The sequence below is a fragment of the Jaculus jaculus genome, chromosome 6 (assembly GCF_020740685.1).
Source record: "Jaculus jaculus isolate mJacJac1 chromosome 6, mJacJac1.mat.Y.cur, whole genome shotgun sequence".
NCBI classification, from domain to species: domain Eukaryota; kingdom Metazoa; phylum Chordata; class Mammalia; order Rodentia; family Dipodidae; genus Jaculus; species Jaculus jaculus.
The window spans coordinates 12445392-12459061 of record NC_059107.1 but is presented as its reverse complement, the minus strand read 5'-3'; positions in this window follow the sequence as shown (position 1 = coordinate 12459061).

Sequence of the window (13670 nt, the reverse complement as noted above, 5' to 3'; positions counted from 1 at the left end):
TTATGAGAAAGCATTGCTTGTCTTGCAATCTTATCTCTATACTATAATTATGGGGAAGAAAAGGAAATCCAGAATTTGTCTACAATGCCCCTGCACATATAGAAAAATGAGGCATAATGATGGAAATCTACTAAGAGATCAACTAGTTTTATTGTTGTGCCTCAATTCCTGAAATTCAGGGAGTAGAATTTTTTTCAATGAATTAAGATGTCTTCATTAAGAATTTTTTTTAATTGCTCAAAAGCACATAAGCAGGCAAACCAAAAAAAAAAAAAAAGCACTGAAAATGGAGTATTCAGTTGATATGAGAAAAAAATCAGATTTAATTCAAATACAAATTAAAGTAATATTTCATTACTTCATACCCACCATAAATACCAATATGTAGATCACAATGTACCACATGTCTGGAGTTGTTTGGGGGAATAGTTGTCATAGCTATTCCAAAAACATTAACCTAGTCATTTTCATATAAAATAGAAACGAATCTGTAGAATGACATATAAGTCTCATAACTGATTATCTACTGCATAGAATCTCTTCAGCTCAAGGCTTATAAGAGAACACATAAAGGCTGGACTTTTATGAAAATGGTGAGAATTGATAAGTAAAATGGAAAACACTATGCAACACAATGTTTACAGCAGAAGCCTGGACACACCTTGCAAACAGTGTTGATCAGAGAACAAAGAACAAAACAAGATGGACAGTCCATCACCGTTGAGGTGAATTAAACATGGTAACCTCCACACTCGCTCTCCCTAAAGAGCACAGGCAACTCTGCCCCACAGCATGTATTTCAGAGTATCTTTCATGGGGGTTGAATAAGCCTAGGGTTTGAATTAATAACAAATGAGATAGAAATAAGCTGTAATGAGACAGAAGTAGCTGGGAACAATGATGGATATTTGCATGGGCTGAGGTGTATGGTCAAGTCAAATTTCTGCAACAGATATCCAGAAGAGGGGGAACAATTCTTTTATTTTTTTTTAAATTTTCTGTTCAATACAACAGACTGCTTACAATATCATATTCAACAACAAGAATAAATGTTTTACAATTACAGTAAAATTAAAGATTTAGGGCACCAAGTTTTAACTGAGGAAGCTTCAACCAATAAGCCAACTACAATCACCAGCGAGGAAATCACTTTGTACCAGGCACTATACCCAACACTGATAAACAAAGAGACCAAAATGTGGTACTTTGGTATCATCAAACAGAAAGAATTTCCATATACATGAGATTACATGAAAATGGGAACAGAAATACATTATAATCTTATCTTAATAAAGCTTGCATTGCAACTTTCCCCTAACATTGTCCCATTTGTTTTAAGAGCACTCTAAAAATATTCAATGTCTCATTGTTTTACAAATTTTCATTTGCAGCGAACTTTATATTTGAAGTATATAATTCATTTTTGAGTGACTTATGAAAGATAAGTAACACATGTTACTAACTCTTTAAGACTTATTCAGTGGATTCATAAGTGCTAATGCTTTGGGGGTATATTTTAGAATAAAGTAGTATTCATTAAAATGTAATGATTAAGTAGAAAGATTATAAAATGGTGAAAGTGAACTTTTAACATACCATTAAACTGAACTAGATGCAAAGGCAAAACTGAATCTATTCCAAAAATATTTAAACAATGTCTCCAATCACCTATAAATAATTGTATCATATATAAGACTCACCCTGAGCAATCAGATGTTTAAGGGCCCCGGTGTTTAATCATATGTTGGTCAGCTGATACTGTAACAAGGTATCTAGATAATGAATTGGCAAAGAGAAAAAAAAAAAAAACTATTTCCTTTCACAGTTTTAGAATTTTTCAATCCACATTTCCGTGGCTTTGCCACTTTTGGGTCTGACTTGAGGCAGGATGTCATGGCTGGAGCACGTGCCCAAGGGCTCCCATTCACACTGATGCAGCTATGAGAGGAAGTAGACAGAAGTGGAATTCCTGTTATCCACTTCAAGGTAACACCTCCAATGCCTAAAATGTCCCAATAGGCCAAACCTCTGAAAGGTTTCTATATTTCAATAGCTCTGAGGTGAGGACCAAGACCCATGTGCCATTAGGGAACATTCCAGATCCCAGCTATATAATTCACCACATTTTAAGCATTCTGAGCATGTTCCCAGTGGTAGCCCACATATTGCAGAATATGTACAAATGGCTACATCACAAGTCATGAATTTTATTACTTTGATATTAACAATAATGCCTTTTCCACCTCATATTCTTCTTCTTCTTCTTCATTTTTATTTTTTGAGGCAAGCCCAATACTGGACTTTGTAATTTTTTTGATGTAACAGAACAAGAGAGAGAGAATTGGTGTGCCAGAGCCTCCAGGCACTGGAAATGAACTCCAGATGCATGTACCACTTTGTGTGCATGCACAACCTTGCACACTTGCATCACTTTGTGCATCTGTCTTACATGGGACCTGGAGAGTCAACCCAACCATGGGTCCTAAGGCCTTGCAGGCAAGCACCTTAACTGCTAAACTATCTCCCCAGCCCCTCCATATCTTCTTTTGAGGAGAAAAATGTATTGTAGATATGACTGACGTACTGGGAAAGAATTTGAGTATAAGCTGAATTTTGCACTCGTGTATGAAGAATTTCATACATCAAAAGCAGTTGGGTCGAAGTAGTACAGGAAACTGCACCCAGAACCAAGAATGCAGGGAGTCAGGATAGTGCCTCTCAAACATCTGGAAGCATCCATCCCACCATGTGTGTTATCCTGTGATGCGATATGTCACTAGTATTTGACACTTCTGAACTTCACTATCCTACTCCTGTCTACTGAAGTGAAAAAAAAAAAATCCTAGAAGTTAAAAAAGAAAAAAAGTGTTAAGTCTTGAGGAAAAACTTGAAAGAAGCATTTGAAAGAAACATCTTGACCCCCACCCCTGTACCAAGCAACAGCACTAAGAGATTCACACAGCAGGCCATGAGAGGGAATGTGAAAAAATAAATGCCCATTACTGGAACAATATCTGCTGCTGTAAGTTTAATAAGATCAAGGCCTATGGGAAGAGAAGAGATGGAAAGAATGTTGAGCACATGACAGGAATACAGAAGAAAGAGAAGAAACAACTTTTCTCACAATCAAAGAGAAAGCACTAGTTACACAAGAAAGTCTTAAGCAGGGATGGAGAGATGGCTTGGCAGTTAAGTGCTTGCCTATCAAGCCTAAGGACCCCAGTTCGAGGCTTGATTCCCCAGGGCCCACATTAATCAGATGCACAAGGGGCGCATGCGTCTGGAGGTCCTTTGCAGTGGCTAGAGGCCCTGGCGCACCCATTCTCTCTCTATTTATCTGCCTCTTTCTCTCTCTGTCTGTCGCGCTCAAATAAATAAATAAATAACAAAAAAATTTTAAAAAAAATGAAAGTATTAAGCAGAAACTACCAAATCCAGGAAACCTTTCAGTACCTGTGGCAGTAAGCCTGTGTATTAGTTATTTTTCTTGCTGTGACAAAATACCTGATGAAAGCAACTTAAGGAAGAAGTAGCTTATTTTGGGTCAGAATCTGCATGCACAAACTATCCTGCTGGATAGGCATGGTAGCAGGTTTGTGAGGCAGCTGGAAACATGGTATCCACAGTCAGGAAGCAGAGACAGAGAGAGAGAGAGAGAGAGAGAGAGAGAGAGACTGGTACTCAACTTGCTTTTGCCTTTCTATTCACTGAGTGACCTAGCCCAGGTGAGGTACCACTCATAGTTAGAGTAGGTCTTCCCACCTCAAGTGTCTCAGTCTAGAAACTCTCTCACACAGACATGTTATGAAGTTTGTGTCCTAAATGATGACAGATCTAGTTAAGTTGAAAATCAATATTAACCATCACAGCTTGGTTTCAAATCTCTCTACAAATTTAAAAGGCCTGTATTTGTTGGGTAAAGTCACAAGACAGATGGGAAAAAAAAGCTGTAAAATAATTTCTGGCAGCAATACATAAATTAATTGAAGAACAATGCTATCCATTGGGCCAAATTTTCAAATCTGGTGAACTAAATATCAATTATAAATGCATGCCTTCAAGGATGTTCTTAAAGGCATAAAATACACTCTAGAATTTAAGGATTTAAAAGATGGCAAGAGTGGGTAATTCTCCATTTTCACAATAACTCACCAGCAGGTCCTCCCCCTTTGCACATCTACATGGGAGGCAGGTAGTGACATATTTGTTGATATATGGATAAAGTTGTAATAATGATTTGTTATATTTTTATTATATTTTTGTTTTCTTTTATATGTCATTTACAAAGCTTGATTACAGTGCTCCTAACTTCATTTTTCCACTAGGCCTTGTGCTTTTCTTTGTTGTATAACTATGAACAGTATTGTGATTTTCTTCACTTTTTATATCCACATTACATGGATGGCTTGCACATTAGACACAGGCTGGCAGGCTTTGCAAGCAAGGACCTGTGACTTCTGAGCTGCTTTCCAAGTGCCTAAGCTGTGAGTTTTCAAAACACCAGCTTCATATTACGGCATAGATGACTCTGTTTTTATTTTATTTTTTGCTTTTTTTTTTTTTTTTGAGGTAGGGTTTCAGTCAAGCCCAGGCTTACTTGTACCTCACTCTAGTTTCACGCTGGCCTTGAACTAAACTTCCTACCTCTGCCTCTCAAGTGCTGAGATTATAGGCATGTGCCACTATGCCAGGTTCTGACTCTATGTGACTCTGTAAGGAACACGTGTTAATTTTGTCTCAAAACATGTTTTCTACAAATTTGTCTCTAACCAGTATCACACACTAGGTTTTGCCTCCTCCAGGGTGGGTGCAGAAAGACGAGGAGAAACACAGAATATGGTACTACCAATGAGAGTACCCTAAAACTCTGGATGCACCGGTATCTTGACATATGGTCTATGCAGAACCTAAGCAAGACCTCCTAAAGAACTATGAATCTTGGAGCTTCTGAAGCTTGGTTCCAGCAAGATAAGCACATCATTGTCCAAAGAGAATAATCAATAAAGAGTTGATCCAACATCAAGTATTAAAACACCTCATGCAATTTTGGATCCACCTAGAAACACAGGTTTATTGCCATTGATTTTGTTCTTATTTCTTTGTTTAGTTTACAATGTGAGCCAAATAGCCAAAATAGTTTTTACTATTTTGAATACATTTTGTCTTCTTACTAGCAAACCAAAAGTACATTGATTTCCAGAGAAACCTTTTGTGCCTGATGTAACTGACAAAGGGGGGGGGTGGGGGGAGGGAAGAGAATTTCTTCTCCTTGGTAGCAGGCATGGCACTGGTAAACCTTGTGTTTCCCACAGCACCATAAGTACTGCAAAGGCATAAGCCTCGGTTTTAATGTGCCACAATTTCCTAGGGACTACCCCAGGCTTGACACCTCATAGGGCCTTAGAAAGTATCTGTGTAATGAAGACAAATGGGCCAATTAATGGACACACTTGGCCACTCTAAGCCTGTTTGCTCATCACTAAAATAGAGAAGCAGGTGATAGTTGTCCACCTTTTCTTAAATGGGGATCTAATGAGATAATGTATATAAAAGTGCTGTGCTAGCTATAAAGCAATAATTATGATTCATTCAGCAAAGCAGTGAAAAAGACCATAATGGAGTTGACAAAAGCATAAGTGCCAAAGTCAGATGCTCAGACATCAGCACTGTGTCTTATTAGCTGTCTAATTTGGGCTAAGGCATACATTCACTCTAAAACTACAGCCTCTTGTGTTTGGGAAAGCATTGAAAAGATATCACAACATGCGGTATATACCTCATTACATTTCAGGCATGTTATGTGCTTTATCAGAAAACTATAAGTCAGAGAAGGGCTCTGCCCCCAAGAAGCTTACAGTCTACCTAGATGTTAGAATCAGGTGTACAAATAACCTCCGAACACAGCAGAGAAATTGCCTTAAGAGAAAAATACATGCATGGAAATCAAGAAAAATCAATCTCTCCAGCTCTTGAAAGAAATATCCTCTTCCTCTAAAGTCACTATGGTATGTTCCTACTAAACATGACTTTCATTGTCAGGTATTGGCCATGAAATGCTTCCAAAACATACTGAGCTTAGATGACGAAGTACACAGTTCGCATGTTTCTATGCCATAAATTCAAAGTCACTTAGGTGCACACTGGAAAAAAAAAGTGTGCCCAGGAGGTCAATCACATGGGTGACTGAGGCATCAACGGTGTTCAAGGAGACACAAGAGAACTGTGAACTTCAAAGTACATGACTCAAAAGCTGAAAGGAGGCCGTGGTGGGTGAATCACGGCCTCCAGAAATACCCTATGAGTGCTACCTCATTCAACACAGAAGACTTTGGCAGACAAGATCTGACAGCTGGATTGCTCTGAGGTCTCAAACAGAGAGACATCATGGAAGGATGTGCTGACAGCAGCAGGGATTAGAGGTGACCTTGAAAGTAAAAGAGGGATCTGTGTGCCTTGGGATACTAGCAACCACTAGATGCTGAGAAGAAGAAAGAAAGGGATTTTCCACGGAAATAATCCAGGAAGAATTCCCCGTTGGACACTTTGACGTTCGGTTGTTAAATAAAATATTGGACGCCTGACCTCCAAGAAAGAGTAAGTGTGAGTGGAGTTAAGAAAGTAGGTTTGCAGTGATCTGCATACATCAGAGACAAAGACAAAACGGCTCTTGTTTTCCTGTTTAATTTCTTCTTCCTAACAGTAAAGAATGTTTTCAGGATACCACCCAGGGGACTCCCAGTTCAGAGTTCACTTACAGATGTTGCCACAATGGCTGGAAAATTGCAAGAAAAGACTTCTACCACAGTGACCCTAAAATATACTAATGGGCTACCCTTGAGAAAACACAAAATGGCTTACATTGACCCAAAATTCTGACCCACATGAAAATCCTAGAGCAGGGCCCAGCATCCTAACGTATGAAGAAGCATTCACTGTGCCCACTCTTAACCTCATGTTTACTCTGTGGAAAATGAATTCTAAAGTGAAAGTGGGAATTTAGAAGGGAGGCATGTACTATGCCTGAATTTAATTGAGCATTTAGGACTCAAATATGACCATGCGCAGTACAATATTTAATATAGACATTTGGGATGAAGAAAGAGCAAGCACATTCACCTCTTTAGGACTCAAATACAAGTGTGCTAACTGCAGTATTTAATTCAGATTGGGGCAAAAGGAACAACAAGCACATTCACCTTGCAGCATTTTCTTTAGCACCATCACCTCTACAGGGGAATCCTATGTTCTGGTCACATGATTTTTCTCTCCTTCCTGCCTCTGTGCAAGCTGTTCCCTTCACTGATGTGTCCTTCCATTCTTTGGTTCTTTCCTCTAACTCTAAAGCTGGACAAAAGCAATAAATCAGGGCTGGGGAGATGGCTCAGTAGATAAAGAGCTTGCAGAGCAAGCATGACTACATGAGCTCAGGTGCTCAGGACCCTCATCAAGCCCGATGCTGTAGTGCAAGGATCTGAAGTACCAGTGTGGCTGTGGTGAGGAGGAATGTGGAAACAACAGAATCACCCAGCAGCTCATGGACTAACTTCACAAAAAAAAAAAAAAAAAAAAAAAAAAACAGGGAAAATTGAGAGATCCTGTCTCAAACAAGGTGGAAGGTAAGGACAGATACCCCAAAATTGTCCTTTGACTGCCATATGCTCCATGGAACATGCATATAGGAAGTCCCCTCTCATACACATGAACACACACATCATACACATACCCTAAAATGGAGCAAATCATAAATATGCTTCAAAACTCTAGTAAATGTCTCCTTCAGGCAATCTTCCATGTACCTGTGGAAGTGCTCCCCGCTTTTCATCCCTTCATACCACCCTCCAACAGAGTTTCCTTAGCGGGTGTCTGCCATCATCATCATCAATCATAACCATAATCATAATCAACCTGTTATATATTTGTCATTCCAACTACAGTAGGTCTTTCCTGTACAGTGGCCATACCATACTATGGACCTGCATTCTCAGAACCAGGTCTGAAATGTCACAGTGATTTTTTAAGCTAGTTTTTGTGATTTATGTTTTGAGAGAGAGAGGGACAGAATGGGCACACCAGGACCTCCAGGCAGTGCAAATGACCTCGAAATGCATGTGCCACCTTGTGAATCTGACTTACATGGATACTGGGTAATCAAACTTGGATCCTTAGGCTTAGCAGGCAAGTAATTTAACCACTAAGCCATCTCTTCAGCTCAATCACAGTGACTTTTTTTGTTGTTGCTTTTTTTTTAAATTTTATTTATTTTATTTGAGAGTGACAGACACAGAGAGAAAGACAGATAGAGGGAGAGAGAGAGAATGGGCGCGCCAGGGCTTCCAGCCTCTGCAAACGAACTCCAGATACATGCACCCCCTTGTGCATCTGGCTAACGTGGGACCTGGGGAAACGAGCCTCGAACCAGGGTCCTTAGGCTTCACAGGCAAGCGCTTAACCGCTAAGCCATCTCTCCAGCCCATTGTTGTTGCTTTTTGAGGTAGGGTCTTACTCTGGCCCAGGCTGACCTGAGATTCACTATGTAGTCTCAGGGTGGCCTAGATTTAACTCATGGCAATCCTCCTACCTCTGCCTCCTGAGTGCTGGGATCAAAGGCATGTGCCACCACCATCACAGTGATTTTTTAAGTTTGCTAAAGCTACTGAAAACCAGTCTCCACAACTTGTCATCTATTTTGGTTATTAATCCAAAAGTTACTTACCAGATTGTTTCTGAAACTCCAGCCACACTTGAAGGTAAGGGGCTTACTACAAAGAGGAGCTAGAGGCACTGTGTGGTAAGAACATAGAACCTGAGCCTCTGATTCTGCCCACGTGATCTGGCTTGCCTTGCCTCCTTCAACCTTACCACCTCCAATTCCCAGCCTATCCACTTGTTTCCACACAAACTGTCCCTGAACATTGGATTTCTATGAACATAAATATCAGTGTTACTTGAATGTTTGCCTGTGGACTATTATTCTAAAAAGCTGTTTTCTTATAAAGTGTGGACAACATTTATAACTTAACCATCAGTCACCCTCCCATTCCCTGGAAGCAGAATTTCCTCATTCACAGGATTCATTGCCGTTATCCACCTTCCCTCTATATGTCCAAATTCCCAGAGAGGTCCGATTCTACAGTTCTGGGATTCCTGTAGCTTCTGAGGCCAGTCTTACCTCCCAAGTTTTAACTATGGAAACCAAACATTCCCTCAGTTGAATTTGGTTTTTATTAGTTGTGGCAAATAGATTTCTAACTGGTATTTTATAAAAAAAGGAAGTAAAAAGGAGCAAGTTTCTCACTTAGTTTCATCTTCTTAAAAATCCAACATATGGCTTTATTGAAAGAGAATAATATAGATATTAGGCAGACTGCTTATCAATATTATAGTGCAATACATTAGAACCTGAAAAGAGAAAATACCCCCAGGAGAATAGATGTAACAATATGTCCAAGCACAGCAGAGGCCCAGAAACATAACTGTCACATGAATAGATGACTTTGTACCAGATATATAAGCTTTCTGAGTCTGTTTTCTCATGTACAAATTGCCAATGTTAATTGCATATTGTGTGTCACTAAAATGTAAATTATCTTATTTGGGTAACAGAAGCACTTGCACACCTCTTATACCAAACAAACAAACAAACAAAAAATGCAAACTGCCTTAGTAAAACAACATTTGAAAACCTTTCAATTGCTTTAAATAAAATTTAAAATATCCAAATACTGAGGAAGTGGATGGCTCAGAGGGAAACCACGTATGCTATAAGCATGAAGGTCTGAATTCGGATCTCTATTATGCACGTAAAAGCTGAGCATGGTTGTATACATCTGTAATTCCAGTGCAGGAAGGTGGAGACAGGCAAAGCCCTGGGACTTGTTGGCCAGATAGTCAAGCTGAATTGATCATCTCTAAAGCAGTAGGAGACTCTACAGAAAGTAAGGTGGAGAGAGAATAAAGAAGATACCTGACATGGACCTCTGACACACACATGTGCACACACCACACACATATTTCTAAAGAGCCATCATTGACTGTGTGAAATTAAAAAATTACTGGGAGAGGCCTGGTGTGGAGAGATGGCTCAGCAGTTAAGGCACTTGCTATGAAGCCTAAGGACCCAGGTTTGATTCACAAGTACCCACATCATGTCATATGCACTAGGTGGCATAAGCATCTAGAGTTCATTTGCAGTGGCTAGAGGTCCTGGTGCACCCATTGTATCTCTCTGCCTCTATCTCTCAACAAACAAAATAAAAAAAATATTTTTTATAAAAAGCAGAAAGGCTGGAAATATTTCTTAGTGGTTAAGGCACTTGTCTGTGAAGCCAAAGGACTCGGGTTCAAATCCCTATTACTCACATAAAGCCAGATGCACAAGGTGGAACATGCATCTGGAGTTCATTTGTAGTGGCTATAGGCCCTGGTGTGCCTATTCCCTATATATATATATATATATATATATATATATATATATATATATATATATATATATATACAACCATACACATATATACATATATATCTTCTTCTTAATCTCTTTGAAATAAATAAAATATAAAAACAGAAGAAAAGAAAGGAAATTACTGGGAAAGTTACCTTTCTGAATATTTTATTTTTATTTATTTATTTGACAGAAAGGGGTGGGGAGAGAGAATGGGTATGCCAGGGCCTCCAGCTACTGAAATGGAATTCCAGATGCATGTGCCACCTTAAGCTTATGTGGGTCCTGGTAATTGAACCTGGGTCTGTTGGCTTCACAGGCAGCACCTTAACTACTAAGCTATTTCTCCAGCCTGGAAAGCTATCTTTTAAACAAAAATGTTTATTTATTTGAGGAGAGAAAAAGAGATATTAGGAGTGCAAGGGCCTCCTTCCACTGCAAACTCCAGATGCATGTGCCACTTTGTTACTCTGGCTTTCCGTGGATACTGGGAAATGGAGCCCAGGCCATCAGGTATTGCAAGCAAGAGTCCTTAACCACTGAGCTATCACTAGAGTCCAGAAAGTTACCTTTTTGCACATGCAATTAACTTGCTCGATGAAATCTGACAGAGAGAACTAAGCTCATTCTGCTGATGTGTGTTTGGCTCTCTCAGTCACAGCCACAGCACTCAGTGATACAGCACGTACCTTCTGCGCCACAGTCAATGTGAGGCATATACGGGACAAGGGGAACACAGCCAGGGACAACCAATCTGGACCTGTAATCTTACCTCCCTGCTGAAGACCCTGTCACACAGTGTGGCACAGCACTAAAATAAGATCCAAATTATCTTTTAAAATGATTATCTTTTAAATTTTATTTATTTGCAAGCAGAGAGAGAGAAGGGAGACATGCAAAGAGAGAATGAGCACACCAGAGCCTCTAGTCACTGCAAATGAACTCCAGATGCATGTGGCCCTTGTGCATCTGGCTTATGTAGGTCCTGGGGAATCGAATCTGGGTCTTTTGGTTTCTCAGACAAACGCCTAAGCAGCTAAGCCATTCCTCCATCCCCAAGTTCTTTATACTACTTTGAAATCTTAACTTTCAAAACCCTTATTTCTCCAGCATTATCTTCTGCCACCACCAATATCAATTATTAATCAAACTACTCTTCAGAGCCTTAGACAAGTAGATTTTTCTTTCTGCTTTTACATCAGGGTCCCTGAAGGTACACAGACATATTCTCTGCTTGGAATGTTTTCCCTGCACAAATGCCATGGCCAGCTCCTTCCAACTCTCTGGGGCTCAACTGAATGCCACCTCCTCAGCCAAATTTCCTTGTATCCACACCCTCCTCCCTCTGTCCACTCCATCAGAATAAACCCTCTCCTCATTCCCACATTTTTTTCTCTACCCAGGTTCCTCCAAAGTTATAAAATATTATTTTCTTGGCTCCTTGGATTCGCATGGCTCTTGAGAGGAACTGTGACCTGCGCTGTTCACTGTTTATTTTTGTACTTGCACAATATCAGCTATGAAAGAGTCCCACACTACCCAGAGAAAGAATAAAAAGGTGGGTCATGACAAGTGTACAACTACGGCATGAAGTAGTACACCTTGAGGTTTTACATAATGCGGAAAAATTTGAGAGAGAAAAGTTACAAATAATGACTCAATGAGTGAAAGAAATCTGTATTCTATGAGTAATGCAAATGCATTTAAGGCTTTGAATCATGTCAGCAAAATTTTTATTCTGCTTTTTAGGGAGTACATTGTGCTACCAGCAAAAAAGAAAAAAAAAAAAAAACAATGGACAAATGACAATGCATGTGAAACTTTGGCTACTTGGGTGTGGACTATGAGCAACAAAGGCAAAAAAGGTTCTTGCAGAGGCTGGGATTAGAGAAGAAAATGGCAGGTTCTGTCGTGACTATCATCCAGACACTTAGCAGTGATGAAAAAAATAAAAATAAAAAAGGACTCCATGAATCTGTATCCTCATCCATGTTATCTTCAGATAATAGTCATTCCTCTGTGGGAGCCGTTTCCACACTGTCCCCACTGCTAGACTTAGAAATGCCTCAGAGGTGTTTGGTTATTTTTTAAAATTATGAAGAAAAATCACAAAAAAAAAGAGATACGCAACAGGTAAAATGAAATTACCTTTCAGGCATTTCTCATTCCATCTCCTCATTAGCCTTTTCCTATGCCTTGGGTCACTCCCCAGCAAGCTTTTTAAGCTTAAGTTAACTCACTTTCTTATATAAGTAATACAATGCTATACATGTAGTTCTATAAGCTGTCTTTTATTTTTATTTTCCATTCCTGTAGGATAAACATACATATTTCCTATTTAATCTATATGGATCATATGTATATATGTTTGTGTGTATGTATGCATATGATGTGTGTGTGTGTGTGTGTGTGTGTGTGTGTGTGTGTGTGTGTGTGTGTCTGTGTAGACAGAGCAAGAGAAAGAGAGAGATGGGGTCTTTCTGTGTAGCCCAGCGTGGGTTCAAATTCATGATCCTCCTGACTCAGCCTCTTGAGCACTAGAATTATGGGTGTGTATCACTATACCTATCTCTGTTCCTATTGGTGAAGAACAACTTGGCATGACTTTGGTACAACATGGGTTACAACATATTTAATCAATCTCCTATTGATGGATATGTAGGACATTTTCAATAGTTATTATACACAATACCACAAGAAACATCCATGAACCTTCATTCAGCTATCTAGATGAGTATGTCTTTAAGTATATGACAAAATTAGTAAATGGATTAGCCTCTCCAGAGAGGCATACAGTAGCTGAAAGAGGTGTAGGAGGGACATCAGGGACTTAGCCATCGACTGAACAATTGAACCTCTCATCGTACAAATATAACATGTAATTCAAGAATTTCTGAATGAACTTAGTGCAAGGCCAAACAGGTCCTTCTAGGTGAAAGTGAGAGCATTCATGCCACTTGGCCCCATGGGAGATAAATGATTTTCTATGAAATAGAGGCAGAATTCAAAAGGAGGGGTTCTCCAATTCTTTGGTCGGTTTGCTTTCTGATTTAAACCCAGCACCATGACTAACACAGCCTGACATTCCTAACATGATCAGTTACCTATTCCTGGGTGCCCTTGCACTTTTGGTTCACGCCTTGATTTAGCACTTTTTCCACTAGAAAGTGACAACTGATTTATTTACCTATTTCTGAGTCTACATTCTGAGATCCCCAACAACAGGGAA